Genomic DNA, 15,481 nt, shown 5'->3' with positions numbered 1-15,481 from the left:
CCTTACACGTCTTTGTTTGCTGAAATCCATAGCCTACTTTTCAAGAAAACCTTTATCAAGTACAACCACTGACTGCTTCCTCATTGTTGTTGCTCTAAAATGGTAATTCGGCGCGAATGCAAATCAAATCGCAACAAGAAAACAGTCGGTGGTTGTATTTCATTAACATTTATTAAAAAGTATTGATTTCATCAAACAAAGAAAGGCAGGCAACCACAGAGGACAAACATATGTACAATGTAAGCGTTTCATAATTGTAAAATGTTGATGTTATTGCTATGGACGTGTGCTTGTGCTTCTAGTTCCGACAGTGCAGCAATATCTAACATGTATTCTAACAATTCCACAACAACTACCTAATTCACACTAATCTAAGTAAAGGAATGGAATAAGAATATATACATATACATATATGGATGAGCAGTGACAGAGCAGCAAAGGCAAGATGCAATAGATGGTATAAAATACAGTAAAATAAATTACACAATATATACAAAAGGTATGTGGACATGCCTTCAAAAATGTGTGGATTCAGCTATTTCAGCCACACCCGTTGCTGACAGGTGTATAAAATTGAGCGCACAGCCATGCAATCTCCATACACAAACATTGGCAGTAGAATGGCTTTACTGAAGAGCTCTGGTACTTTCAATGTGGCCATGTCAGTCATAGGATGTTTCTGCCCAGCTAGAGCTGTCCTGGTCAACTGTAAGTCCTGCTATTGTGAAGTTGAAACGTCTAGGAGCAACAATGACTCAGCAGCAAAGTAATAGGCCACACAAGCTTACAGAACAGGACCGTCCAGTACTCAAGCGGGTGGCGCGTAAAAATGGTCTGTCCTCGGCAACACTCACTAGTGCCTCTGGAAGCAACATCATCACAATAACTGTTCGTTGGGAGCTTCATGAAATGGGTTTCCATGGCCAGGCAGCCACATACAAGCCTAAGATCACCATGTGCAATGCAAAGCGGCGGTTTTAGTGGTGTAAAGCTCTCCGCCATTGGACTCTGGAGCAGTGGAAACACGTTCTCTGGACTGATGAATCAAGCTTCTCCATCTGGAAATCCGACGGACGAATCTGGGTTTGGCGGATGCCAGGAGAATGCTACCTGCCCCAATGCATAGTGCCAACTGTAAAGTTTGATGGAGGAGGAATAATGGTCTGGGGCTGTTTTTCATGGTCCGGACTAGGCCCCTTGGTTCCAGTGAAGGAAAATCTTAACGCCACAGCATACAATGACAATTCTGTGCTTCCAACTTTGTGGCAACAGTTTGAAGAAGGCCCTTTCCTGTTTCACCATGGCAATGCCCCTGGGCACAAAGCGAGGTCCATACAGACATGGTTTGTCGAGATCGGTGTGGAAGAACTTGACTGGCTTACACAGAGCCATGACCTCAACCCAAAAGAGTCACTCTCTTGTCCCACTCTCTTGCCCATTGAGATGATGTTGAATGGTCCAAAGTCATGCCCACCTACCTGCAGAGCCCTAGACTTAAAGGGGCAACAATTCTGACCAAACCTCCTGTTTTTGAAAAAGTGTCCCACTTTTTTCTCCTCCCTACCGAAATTGTTAACTGGTCCGAAGTGAAGCCCAGCCAACCTAGAGAGCCATATAAAGTGCATACGGAAAGTATTCAGACCCCTTCCCCTTTTCCACATGTTGTTATGTTACAGCCTTATTCTAAAATTGATTAAATAAAAGGTCCTCATCAATCTACAAAAAAGGAAAAAAAAGTATTCAAACACTTTGCTATGAGACTCAACATTGAGCACAGATGCATCCTGTTTCCATTTATCATCCTTGAGTTGTTTCTACAACTTGATTGGAGTCCACAAGTGGTACATTTCATTGATTGAGTCAGAGACAACGATAGACAGCTAACTCTGATTGGGAACCATACCAGGCCAACAAAGAAAAGAAAACATAGATTGCCCACCCTAGTCACACCCTGACCTAACCAAATAGAGAATTAAAAGGATCTCTAAGGTCAGGTCGTGACAGTCCCACAGTTGACAGTGCATGTCAGAGCAAAAACCAAGCCATGAAGTCGAAGGAATTGTCAGTAGAGCTCTGAGACAGGATTGTGTCGAGGCACAGATCTGGGGCAAGGTACCAAAACACTTCTGCAGCGTTGACGGTCCGCAAGAACACAGTGACCTCCATCATTGTTAAATGGAATAAGTTTGGAACCACCGAGAGCTGGGCACCTGGCCAAACTGAGCAATCGAGGGAGAAGGGTCTTGATCAGGGCGGTGACCAGAACCCAATGGTCACTCTAACAGAGCTCCAGAGTTCCTATGTGGAGATGGTTGTCCTTCTGGAAACACTCCACTAATCAGGCCTTTATGGTAGAGGGGCCAGACGGAAGCCACTCCTCAGTAAAAGTCTCATGAAAGCCCGCTTGGAGTTTACCAAAAGGCACCTAAAGGATTCTCAGACCATGAGAAATAATATTCTCTGGTCTGATGAAACCAAGGCTGAACTCTTTGGTCTGAATGCCAAGCATCACATCTGGAGGAAATCCCTACGGTGAAGCATGGTGGTGGCAGCAACATCCTTGATGAAAACCTGCTTAAGAGCGCTCAGGATCTCAGACTGAGGCGACCCTAAGCACACAACGAGGAGTGGTTTCGGGACAAGTCTCTGAATATCCTTGAGTGGCCCAGCCAGAGGCCAGACTTGAACCCGATCAAACATCTCTGGAGAGACCTACAAATAGCTGTGCAGCGACGCTTTCAGTTCTTTCCACAGATTCTTGATTGGATTCAGGTCTGGACTTTGACTTGGCCATTCTAACACCTGGATATGTTTATTTTTTAACCATTCCATTGTAGATTTTGCTTTATGTTTTGGATCATTGTCTTGTTGGAAGACAAATCTCCGTCCCAGTCTCAGGTCTTTTACAGACTCCATCAGGTTTTCTTCCAGAATGGTCCTGTATTTGGCTCCATCCATCTTCCCATCAATTTTAACCATCTTCCCTGTCCCTGCTGAAGAAAAGCAGGCCCAAACCATGATGCTGCCACCACCATGTTTGACAGTGGGGATGGTGTGTTCAGCTGTGTTGCTTTTACGCCAAACATAACGTTTTGCATTGTTGCCACAAAGTTAAATTTTGGTTTCATCTGAACAGAGCACCTTCTTCCACATGTTTGGTGTCTCCCAGGTGGCTTGTGGCAAACTTTAAACAACACTTTTTATGGATATCTTTAAGAAATGGCTTTCTTCTTGCCACTCTTCCATAAAGGCCAGATTTGTGCAATATACGACTGATTGTTGCCCTATGGACAGACTCTCCCACCTCAGCTGTAGATCTCTGCAGTTCATCCAGAGTGATCATGGGCCTCTTGGCTGCATCTCTGATCAGTCTTCTCCTTGTATGAGCTGAAAGTTTAGAGGGACGGCCAGGTCTTGGTAGATTTGCAGTGTTCTGATACTCCTTCCATTTCAATATTATTGCTTGCACAGTGCTCCTTGGGATGTTTAAAGCTTGGGAAATATTTTTGTATCCAAATCCGGCTTTAAACTTCTTCACAACAGTATCTCGGACCTGCCTGGTGTGTTCCTTGTTCTTCATGATGCTCTCTGCGCTTTTGACGTACCTCTGAGACTATCACAGTGCAGGTGCATTTATACGGAGACTTGATTACACACAGGTGGATTGTATTTATCATCATTAGTCATTTAGGTCAACATTGGATCATTCAGAGATCCTCACTGAACTTCTGGAGAGAGTTTGCTGCACTGAAAGTAAAGGGGCTGAATCATTTTGCACGCCCAATTTTTCAGTTTTTGATTTGTTAAAAAAGTTTGAAATATCCAATAAATGTCGTTCCACTTCATGATTGTGTCCCACTTGTTGTTGATTCTTCACAAAAAAATGCAGTTTTATATCTTTATGTTTGAAGCCTGAAATGTGGCAAAAGGTCGCAAAGTTCAAGGGGGCCGAATACTTTCGCAAGGCACTGTATCAATCTGATTGATGGATTGCGTTGTGCAGGCTCAGGTGTATAACTGGCTCCTTCCACCTTCAATGAATAGGCAAGAGAGCCAACCATGGAGAATAGTAAGACACTTCATTATTTCTATAACTACGCTATATTGTTTGTCCTCGTGTGTCCGTTCATGTTTTTCAGTATAGAGTACTCTGCAGCCACTTAAGCCACACACACATATTCCTGTTGAACACTGTCTTTAACTACTTTATTTTCTCAATAACAGTCTCTCTCCTTCACTTCACTTCATCCCTCTTTCCCCTTCTCCCTAAATTCTCTAGGTTATATCAGCTGTGTCGGTGAACACCTCCCGCATCTGAACTGGCTACATAGAGGGCACAGCATGAACAGAGGTGAGCGGTCAGTTGGTCAGGTCAACAGGATGTATTATTAAAGAGATGCTTTACATTGAAATAGAGATGCAGTAGTCCCAGAGTTAATGATCCAAGGTCAGTTTTGCATTTTTACCTCGATGATTGATGACTGAGTTTTAGAATAACATTTAAAAAAAAGCTTAAACATGCTCTCGTTCTCGTCTGCAGGTAGGTTTTGATGTTAGAGACGATGCCAACCCCCAGTCCCGTCATCGCCACCTCACCCACTCTTAAGATAACCTTCGGGCCGACTGGGAGCCCAAGGCTGGTTAGGAGACACCACTAGACACACTTGTGTAATTGTGATGAACTGAGAGAATATTAGGGTAGCACTATGATTAATTAATCATATGCTGCCTTCCCTGCTCCTATGTCCTTACCTCTTTCCCTTTCTGTATTTTACACCTCTCGCCACCTCTTTCTTCCTGTTTTTATAATGCACAACAGAAGTAAAGATTGAACTTGTATTTATAATATTACAATTAATATTTATAATGCATGTATTTATAACACTTAAATAACTTATTTCAATTAAGTGTTTCACATTCTCTTCTGGTTGAAATTAAGTCTCTCATTTGATGAAAAACTACACCTAGGAAAATAGAACCGGTTTTAGAGTATTTACATGATGCATAGGAAGTGTAGTGTAGTTAAATCATGTTTCTAGTCTATTGCATAGCTATCATAACCATTCATGTCCCAGGAACAAGATTGGTAAACACTATAATTGTAATACATACATGCAGAAACAGCATCAAATACTAATTTGATACTCCTGGTATTGGATATGACTGAAAAATTCTCAGACATTCATACCTGAACTGCACCTTTATTGCCAATGTAGAGCACATGATCAGTGAATATATTAAAATGTACAGGCTGCATAGCTAGCTACACATCCATAGGCATACAGGTATTTTTATCCTCCACTGCACAATAAGCAAGAACATAGTAAACTAGCTAATTTACGTTATTTCATCTGCATTGCAGGGCAAATAACAGCAAGGGAAGCTTACACAATTGTACATAAAATGTGTAGCAAATGCTTTAGCTAGCTAGATTCTTTACATCCACTGTTTCACAAGATGACAGTCTGGTTTGCTGGTTGTTTCAGGAGTCCCTAAAATATTAAACAGAATTACAATTTCATACTCATGTCACAACACCCATAAAGATAGCCAGCTAACTGGCTAATGTTAGCTAGCCAGCTAACTGGCTAATGTTAGCTAGCCAGCTAACTGGCTAATGTTAGCTAGCCAGCTAACTGGCTAATGTTAGCTAGCCAGCTAACTGGCTAAAGTTAGCTAGCCAGCTAACTGGCTAATGTTAGCTAGCCAGCTAACTGGCTAATGTTAGCTAGCCAGCTAACTGGCTAATGTCAGCTAGCCAGCTAACTGGCTAATGTCAGCTAGCCAGCTAACTGGCTAATGTCAGCTAGCCAGCTAACTGGCTAATGTCAGCTAGCCAGCTAACTGGCTAATGTCAGCTAGCCAGCTAACTGGCTAATGTCAGCTAGCCAGCTAACTGGCTAATGTCAGCTAGCCAGCTAACTGGCTAATGTCAGCTAGCCAGCTAACTGGCTAATGTCAGCTAGCCAGCTAACTGGCTAATGTCAGCTAGCCAGCTAACTGGCTAATGTCAGCTAGCCAGCTAAATTAACTTAATGACAAAAGAAATGGCAAAATCGTTTGTCTCTACATTAACTAACATATTCCTGTCAATTGTAGAGATTTTTTGCATGATTCGTTATGACGTTATAATCACTTAAAAATTTGCTTCCATAGCCTTGGGTGGCATAACGTCAAATTCGTCATGAGAACCACTCGATATGATTGGTCACCGCTGGTGTTTTGCATAAAGTTGGGAAAAATGTATATTTTTCACCGCCTTGAACAGAAATGAATGGGAAGGAGTTATGTACAAACGGCCCATGTCAACGCTGCCGTTTGAGCATGCTTTTGGGGCACAGTCGATAGCGCGCTGGAGGTTTTGAGACCTGCTCCCTGCCTATTTCATTACAATACTATATACTATTATATCCTACAGATATACTACATATTCTATTCACATACTTTACTGTCCATAATTACTTTATATCCCATCACATATATACTGTAAATATTTATACTCTATACTCCGACATTGCTTATCCTAATATTTATATATTTCTTAATTCCATTATTTTAGTTTTATATTTGTGTGTATTGTTGTGTATTTTTTTATATTACTGCACTGTTGGAGCTCGGAGCATACGCATTTCGCTACACCCCCAATAACATCTGCTAAATATGAATGTCTATGCGACCAATAAAATTTAATTTGATCTGATTATTTGGTTTGCAGCAAGAATTTTCCTCCAAGGGAAAACGCCGCCTCAAAATGGCTTTTGCCTCAAATTGGCCTGACTGATTTATGGAAAGTATGTGTAGACTATGTATCCATTCGTTTGTATTTCAAAATAACTGTTGACGTTGACATTTAAAATGGTTAAGGTACGGGTATAGACGTCCCAAGGATATGGGATACTTTTATTTATTTATTTATTGTTTTATTAATTGTTTATTTTTATTATGAACACAACAAAACAAAAACAGAAATATACAAACAAGAGTACATAAACCTAACAGACAGGGTTATTACATATCAAGAATCATTTTCAATTTGTTAAATACTTTTATGGTGCGTATTGCTTTTTTTGTTTTTACATTTACTGAGAATTTAAATGTTATTTTGAAAGGATATCTTAAATAATGTGAAGAGGGGTTTGTTCTCTGCACACTTCATTTTATGGATACAGAATCTTCCATGAAAGATATACAAATTAACAATGAAAGTTAAATCAGGGTCCATATCATTTGGATAAAAAAAAACTCATGTATTTTTGGTCTTGTCTCCTTTGTTCCTTCTCTGCTGTGTGCACCTTCCCATTTACTCAAATCCCACCAAGCCCCTCCCCCTGCCACTCACAACAAAGATGAGAGATCCCTTCTTCCTCTCTAACAAGCAGTTTCAACTAGCTATTTGAATTTGAGGTTTGGTCCAACAGAATCAGTCCTATGGACACCGAAAGACATTGAGACATTATTTTACTGTAACCTTTCTAACGATACCCTTTTTATGTCTCAACTCCTCAAATTGCACGCAGAGCAGACACTACTAAAACAGGAGTATCATTGAACATTGATTCTGGAAAAATGAATGCTCAGTTTGTCACACAATTTACCACATACCCCCTAGCAACATTTTAGCCAAAGACTGTTATACGAGCTGTCTAGTCTGTTTAATAAATGTGCAATAAGCACAAAACAATTAAGGTATTAGCAACTCGTTCTCATTCTGAGAAATAAGGTAGGCCAATTGACTTCAACATCTGAACAAAGTAAACTGGCTAGCATGCTGTTCAAACAGTTGAAGACGTACAGAAGGATGTGTTCATAACAATTCAACTTTTCTCTTGTTAGCTAGCAAATAGATCCAAGATGCTAAACATGAAATAACAATTAGCTGGCTACTCACTAGCACGTGGGCTTGTGCTTGAGAGATTGTTTATGAGATCTGTACACAACTTCTATAATGCCTGCTACAAGAAGTTAGTCATTATTAATGAATGTGCATTGTCCATGTTATGGTAAAATTTTAAACAAAAAAGGACATTTCCATAAAGACTTGAAAACCAGATCTGTGACTATTAGGTATAATTTAACATAATAACATCGGAGTCTCTCAAATTAAAATTCATAGTCGTTTCTTTTAAATAAAATCTTCTAACTCACTCCAAAATCTTCTGACATAAGAGCAGTCCTGAAATAAATGGTCAAGAGTTTCTGGGTCACAACCACAAAATACACATTTGTTATCAATAACTATTTTAAATCTGTGAATAATAAAGGTCTTTACAGGGTAGATTCTATGAATGAGTTTGTATGATACTTCTTTCACCTTATTAGATATACAATATTTACGAGACAACAACGAAACTTTGTTTCAGTTCACTTGTCCTGGGGCTGCATTCCAGTACATTTTAGCAGAGTGAATAGTAACATTTTGACATAGTTTCCTTATATACATGTTATTACATTTATAGTTTAAAATGTCAATTCCTTCTAATTGTATTGAGGCTACAAATTCCTCAATAGTTTCACTTGGAGTAGTGTTATATTTTCCTAAAAGAAGAATAGCACCTTTAGGGACAGCTCTAACAACAGATTGATACTCTTCAGGAGTGAATGTAACATTGTGTGTTCTCATAAATACTGGATAATCATATAGTTGTCCATCATTATTCAATAATTGTTGAACCCAAATAATGTTGTTGTCAAACCAGTTCTGGAAAAAAAAGACTTGTTTTTGTATTTTATGTCTTTATTATTCCATATTGTATACCTATGTGGGGAAAAATTGTGTTTGTACATGAGGTTCCAAGTTAGAAGTACTTGTTTATGAAAGTTTGCAAGCTTAATAGGGATTTTACCCATATCAAAGTTGCATTTTAGTAAGAATTATAGACCACCATGGGATATGGGATACAATTGACCCTTCACTATTTCCGCTGTAAGGCTTTTAATGAAGAACGACAGCAACGTAATCCAATAAAAAAAATGCTGATTCACAGCACTGGCCAATCGCTATGCTTGTAGGTGGGTGTTATCACCTCAAGGATCGGTTGGTTACTGCACGAACAGGTGAGCGTGCATATTATTGTTTTTGTTCAGAAAACTAATTTAATGGATAAAGGAAAAACGTTCAGTGCACATCTAACCACAGACTTGTTTGTGATATCGGTATTTTCTGTTTTTGCAGTCCAACAGCCCATAAAACAGCATTATATTGGTCACTACTTGTTAGCTGCACTTCGTCAGCTAGCTAACGTTAGCTTTTGCGAGCGGTCTGAGGGAGAGAGTATCAAAATATTTAAATGACAGAAATTATATGATTTCAGAACAACTGGGGAAGTATTTATTTCTGTGATATGATGCCCATTATTGCGCCGAAATGCACTGTTACATGCGTTAGCTGATGTTAATGTTTAACTTGTACAGTAGCTTTGCTACTTAGTAGCTAACGTTAGCTAGGGAACGTTATCAAACGTCACTAGCACAGCTAGCTAGCGCTACCTGTCTTAAAGGGACATTACACTCCAAAATAATACGCTTATCAGGTCTTTCTGTTGAGATAAGTGCAAATCCCAGGTCATGTTTTGTTGATGTGCCATTTGGCTGTGCCATTCAATTGGGGTTGAAGCATAAAGCTGGACACAACCAATGGTGATTTTATTTTTCTATTTATTTGTATTAACCCACATTTTTTGTTAGGTAGTATCTTCTTGCAATGAGTTTTGGAGATTTGGATCCAGGCTACTGTTTTTCACAAATGGACCATACATTACAGGTAAGAGATGGAAAAAAAAAATGTGTAGCCCTAACTACATTGTACTACAATGTCATTAATCTTCTTGAGGTATGTATAACTAATTCAACAGGTCAAAATGTACTACCACAATAATACACACAAGAAATACTATGCACAGTGATGTACAGCAGCCTCGGAAAAGAACACTGCGGGGTAAGGGCTGGGCAATATGGCTTAAATTATGTCTTGATTTTTTTTCAAATTGATCAACGATTCACAATCTCTAAATGAGCTTGGTTGTACAATGTAAAGGTCCAATACACTGCATTTCAAACAGTCAGCAATAATATAATGCGTTCAGGGCTTGTGAAATTATACCTAATAGTCACAGATCTGGTTTTTAAGTCTTTATGGAAATGCCCTTTTTTGTTTAAAATTTTACCATAACATGCACAATACACATTCATTAATATTGACTAACTTCTTGTAGCTGGCATTATAGAAGTTGTGTACAGATCTCATAAACAATCTCTCAAGCACAAGCCCACGTGCTAGTGAGTAGCCAGCTAATTGTTATTTCATGTTTAGCATCTTAGATCTATTTGCTAGCTAACAAGAGAAAAGTTGAATTGTTATGAACACATCCTTCTGTACGTCTTCAACTGTTTGAACAGCATGCTAGCCAGTTTACTTTGTTCAGATGTTGAAGTCAATTGGCCTACCTTATTTCTCAGTATGAGAACGGGTTGCTAATACCCTAATTGTTTTATGCTTATTGCACATTTATTAAACAGACTAGACAGCTCGTATAACAGTCTTTGGCTAAAATGTTGCTAGGGGGTATGTGGTAAATTGTGTGACAAACTGAGCATTCATTTTTCCAGAATCAATGTTCAATGATACTCCTGTTTTAGTAGTGTCTGCTCTGCGTGCAATTTGAGGAGTTGAGACATAAAAAGGGTATCGTTAGAAAGGTTACAGTAAAATAATGTCTCAATGTCTTTCGGTGTCCATAGGACTGATTCTGTTGGACCAAACCTCAAATTCAAATAGCTAGTTGAAACTGCTTGTCAGGGAGGAAGAAGGGATCTCTCATCTTTGTTGTGAGTGGCAGGGGGAGGGGCTTGGTGGGATTTGAGTAAATGGGAAGGTGCACACAGCAGAGAAGGAACAAAGGAGACAAGACCAAAAAGACATGAGTACAAGCAGACAAATGCTCATAAATTAGATTTTTTTTAAATGAAAAGCTATATTCTTGCGATACAGGCATTTTGGAATATCGCCTTAAAACATGCATTCAAATTAATGGCCCTACTGTGAGTCAGAATGTTGAATAAATCAATTTCAACTTGCTGGTTTGTCAGAGGGTCGGTCCGGTCCCTTACCTCGTCCTAAGGCTATTTAACCTTTTATTCAAGCAGGAAGGCCCATTGAGACCATGGTCTTTTCTGCAAGGGAGCTCTGCAATACAAGACCAGCAGCAACTGCATAGGGCAAATAAGCCTGAAATAATGACTCAAATCTGGCCTGTGTGTGAGTAAACAAATATAAAGTAATGATTGGATCCTAGCAAATCACAGGACTGCAAGGTGTGGCTCAGAATCAGAAGTTCACCAGACTGAGGGAGATGATTGCCGAGCATTGGGCAGAACATGTCTGGTGAATGTGATTGAGGGTATCCGTGGGTCCTTAAGTTCATTTATCTCATTTAAAGGCCTTAAGTCTTTAATTTATCAAAGGTCTTAAAAAATGTGATGGAGATGACTTATGTTTTTGACTGCTGCTTAATTGTTTCCACCACTGCAAAACATTTTTTTTAAAAACATGAAATGATACGAGGTGCACTTTCAAGATGTTAGAGCGCTATCCACATGTGCGCAGTTTGATCCCCTAGCTGGGATCAAAAATTACAGATTTCTTTTGGTTCTAAAACCATTAATTGGTCAACACTAATGTGCATTAACCTGCTTCCGGCAATGAAAGTATCTGCCCTATCCCTGTTTCGCTGCTAACTCTAACACCCTTTCCCCCCTTTGAGAGATGCATTCTGTTAAGCACAAGCATAGGCTACTGACAGTTGATCAACATTTTGAAATGTAATTGTAGGGAAAAAGTTCAACTGTCAATAGAGGAAATAACCAATTTACAAATATAGGACGTAATTGAGATGATGCGCCAGCAGAACAGAACAGAGTGTGCCACTTGTGGTATATACATCAAGTAGCCTATTTAGGCCTACCAATGGACAGTTTTTGTAGGACATAAAATGTACTGTTAGATCAATTGCATGGCTATCTAGCAACAATATCATATTTACAGTTATCAACCTAGCCAATGTATTTTGAGTTCCCACCTCATGTGGTAAATAGCCTAGGTCAATATGCACAAAAACATGCAGGCAAATTAATCTCTAAAGAGACAAAAATATGTGATTATCCTGGATCCTATTTTGACATGTTGCACATCAAAATATAGCCATCATGCATTCCCTGAACTAATATATTAAATAGCTCACCTACAGTGCATTTGGAAAGTATTCAGACCTCTTGACTTTTTCCACATTTTGTTACGTTACAGCCTTATCCTAAAATTGATTCAATTGTATTTTTTCCTCATCAATCTACACACAATACCCCACATTTACATAAGTATTCAGACCCTTTACTCAGTACTTTGTTGAAGTACTCCCATTCTTCTCTGCAGATCCTCTCAAGCTCTGACAGGTTGGATGGGGAGCGTCGCTGCACAGCTATTTTCATGTCTCTCCAGAGATATTAGATCATGTTCCAGGACATGGAGACTTGTCCCGAAGCCACTCCTGTGTTATCTTGGCTGTGTTCTTAGTCGTTGTCCTGTTGGAAGGTGAACGTTCGCCCCAGTCTCATCAAGGATTGCTCCGTTCAGCTTTCCCTCGATCCTGACTAGTCTCCCAGTCCCTGGCACTGAAAAACACCCCCACATGATGCTGCCGCCACCATATTTCACAGTAGGGATGGTGCCAGGTTTCCTCCTTGGCATTCAGCCTTCATTTATCAGAACAAGAATAGACTGACGAGTTTCAGAAAGTTCTTTGTTTCTGGCCATTTTGAGCCTGTCATCGAACCCACAAATGCATGCTGCTCCAGATACTCAACTAGTCTAAAGAAGGCCAGTTTTTTTTATTGCTTCTTTAATCTTTAATCAGTACATCAGTTTTCAGCTGTGCTAACATAATTGCAAAAGGGTTTTCTAATGATCAAATAGCCTTTTAAAATAAACTTGGATGTGCTAATTAGTGCTATTGGAACACAGGAGTAATGATTGCTGATAATGGGCCTATGTAGATATTCAATAAAATAATCTGCCGTTTCCAGCTACAATAGTCATTTACAACATTAACAATGTCTACACTGTATTTCTTATCAATTTGATGTTATTTTAAGGGACCAAAAAATTAGCTTGCCTTTCAAAAACAAGGACATTTCTAAGTGACCCCAAACTTTTGAACAGTAGCGTAGGTATTCACACCCTGGAGTCAATACATGTTAGAATCAATCACCTTTGGCAGTGATTACAGACATTTTCAAATCTTGCCATATATTTTGAAGCATATTTAAGTCAACTGGAACATTCAATGTTGTCTTCACAAGCAACTCCAGTTTATATTTGGCCTTGTGTTTTAGATAATTGTCCTGCTGAAAGTTGAATTTGTCTCCCAGTGTCTTTTGGAAAGCAGACTGAACCAGTATTTCCTCTAGGATTTTGCCTGTGCCTAGCTCCATTCTGTTTTATTTTTAACCTAAAAAGCTCCCTAGTCCTTTCCGATGACAAGTATACCCATAACACGATGCAGCCACCACCATGCTTGAAAATATGAAGTGCTACTCAGTGATGTGTTGGATTTAACCCAAACATAATGCTTTGTGTTCAGGACAAAGTTTTTATTAATTATTTTTTATTTTTTACTTTAGTTCCTTATTGCAAACCGGATGCATGTTTTGGAATATGTTTTATTCTGTGCAGGCTTCCTTCTTTTCACTCTGTCATTTAGGTTAGTATTGTGGATTAACTACAATGTTGTTGATCCACCCACAGTTTTATCCTATCACAGCCATTAAACTCAGTAACTGTTTTAAAGTCACCATTTGCCTCATGGTGTTAGAAGTTAGAAAGGACGCCTGTATCTTTTTAGTGACTGGGTGTATTGATACACCATCTAAAATGTAATTAATAACTTCACCATGCTCAAAGGGATTATCAATGTCTTTTTTTTTTTTTTTCATTTTTACCCATCTACCAATAGGTGCCCTTCTTTGTGAGGCATCGGAAAACCTCCTTGGTCTTTGTGGTTGATTCTGTGTTTGAAATCACTGCTCGACTGAGTGACCTTACAATTATCAGTATGTGTTGGGTACAGAGATGAGGTAGTCATTTAAAAATCATGTTAAAAACTTATTGCACACAGAATGAGTCCATGCAACTTATGTGACTTGTTAAGCACATTTTTACTCCTGAACTTATTTAGGCTTGCCATAACAAAGGGGTTGAATACTTATTGACTCAAGACATTTTAGCTTTTAATTTAATTAATTTGTAAACATTTCTAAAAACATAATTTCACTTTTACATTATGGGATATTGTGTGAGCCCAGTGACAATCTCAATTTAATCACTTTTAAATTCAGGCTGTAACAACAAAATGTGGAATAAGTTAAGGGGTGCGAATTCTTTCTGAAGGCATTAACTTATTTCATGACTTACTTGGCACTGGAAAAAGTTGGTCTCCAGCCCTCCCACTTAGCTACCTTGCTTGAAAGTATAGTCATTTGATACCCGATTCACTGAATGAGGGAATTATTTTCTTTGACTTTTTGGTTGTAGTGTGTTATAGCATAATACCTCCAAGAGAGCTACTGAGTGTGTAGACTTTCGTTCCAGCTCCACTAACACCAGATTCTACCAATAAACTGCACAACAGGACTTTAAGCTGACTGGTATGTTTGAGCAGTGCTGGATTAAAAGCCTGCACATCCAGTGGCCTAGCTATCCAGATGGAGAGTTGACCACGTGTTTTAAACAGTAACAGTGCTGTATGTCTGACTTTAAGCCATTTGTTCACAGTGGTATTGTTGTAGTATTGAGTATCATTAGCTGGTATTGGTATCGGTTCAAAGCCAAAAATCTGGACACCTAGTTTGTGATCTAACAAATGATTAGCCCATTATATTTGCCAGAATATGCCGACTCTACCGTTATGCTTGTTTACACTGAGTTGCACTGGGGTCAGAACGCATTAATGGTTACATTAAGACACAGTGGAGCCTGCGTGAGATGTGGGTTGGAAAACATACCTCAATGCAGGGATGGGATATGCCACTGTACTACATTTTTATCCACACTGCTCCATCGGAGATTGCAATACTCACATTTTTCCCGTAAAACTGACCTCTGTCTTATTGTTAGCTAGCAGTAGCCACACCAGCCATTATGGTAAAAATAGTGAAAGAGCCAGCCCTAAAAATACAGCTTTTTGACATGGGCTCATTTCTGGAAGGGAATATTAGCAGGTATGTGGCATGCACAAAATAGGTATTAAAATGCATTCCAAGTGGCATTAAAAAGTTAATGCAACTTCATGGAATCTGCAGATACCCTGTGATTAATTGGTCAATGTTTAAGTCTAAGTATCGTACAAAGTATTCACAGGAAAGTTTTAGTAAAGACCGAACATGCCAGACCGGTCAGCCGAGCGCAATAGGCAGGTGTTACATCGCTTGCTGT

The 15,481-nt window shown here is 39.2% G+C and overlaps 1 protein-coding gene across 5 annotated transcripts in view; it reads left to right on the top strand.

Moving 5' to 3' along the window:
* Positions 1-9,001: 9,001 nt before the first annotated feature.
* kansl1a (KAT8 regulatory NSL complex subunit 1a) overlaps positions 9,002-15,481 on the top strand; it is a 59,195-nt gene continuing 52,715 nt past the window's right edge. For 3 of the 5 annotated variants that reach the window (XR_016487192.1, XM_090202344.1, XM_021565382.3), the window contains exons 1-2: positions 9,002-9,054; positions 9,685-9,760. The gene's annotated coding sequence lies outside the window, so the exon portion shown is untranslated. The remainder of the gene's footprint in view (positions 9,055-9,684; positions 9,761-15,481) is intronic. The other 2 variants (XM_090202345.1, XM_021565385.3) reach the window with 1 other exon arrangement.

This window comes from Oncorhynchus mykiss, chromosome 16, assembly GCF_057628025.1.
Source record: "Oncorhynchus mykiss isolate SJ-2025 chromosome 16, ASM5762802v1, whole genome shotgun sequence".
NCBI lineage: Eukaryota > Metazoa > Chordata > Actinopteri > Salmoniformes > Salmonidae > Oncorhynchus > Oncorhynchus mykiss.
The sequence above is the reverse complement of the archived record's forward strand: the minus strand, read 5'-3'. Positions and strand labels throughout refer to the sequence as shown.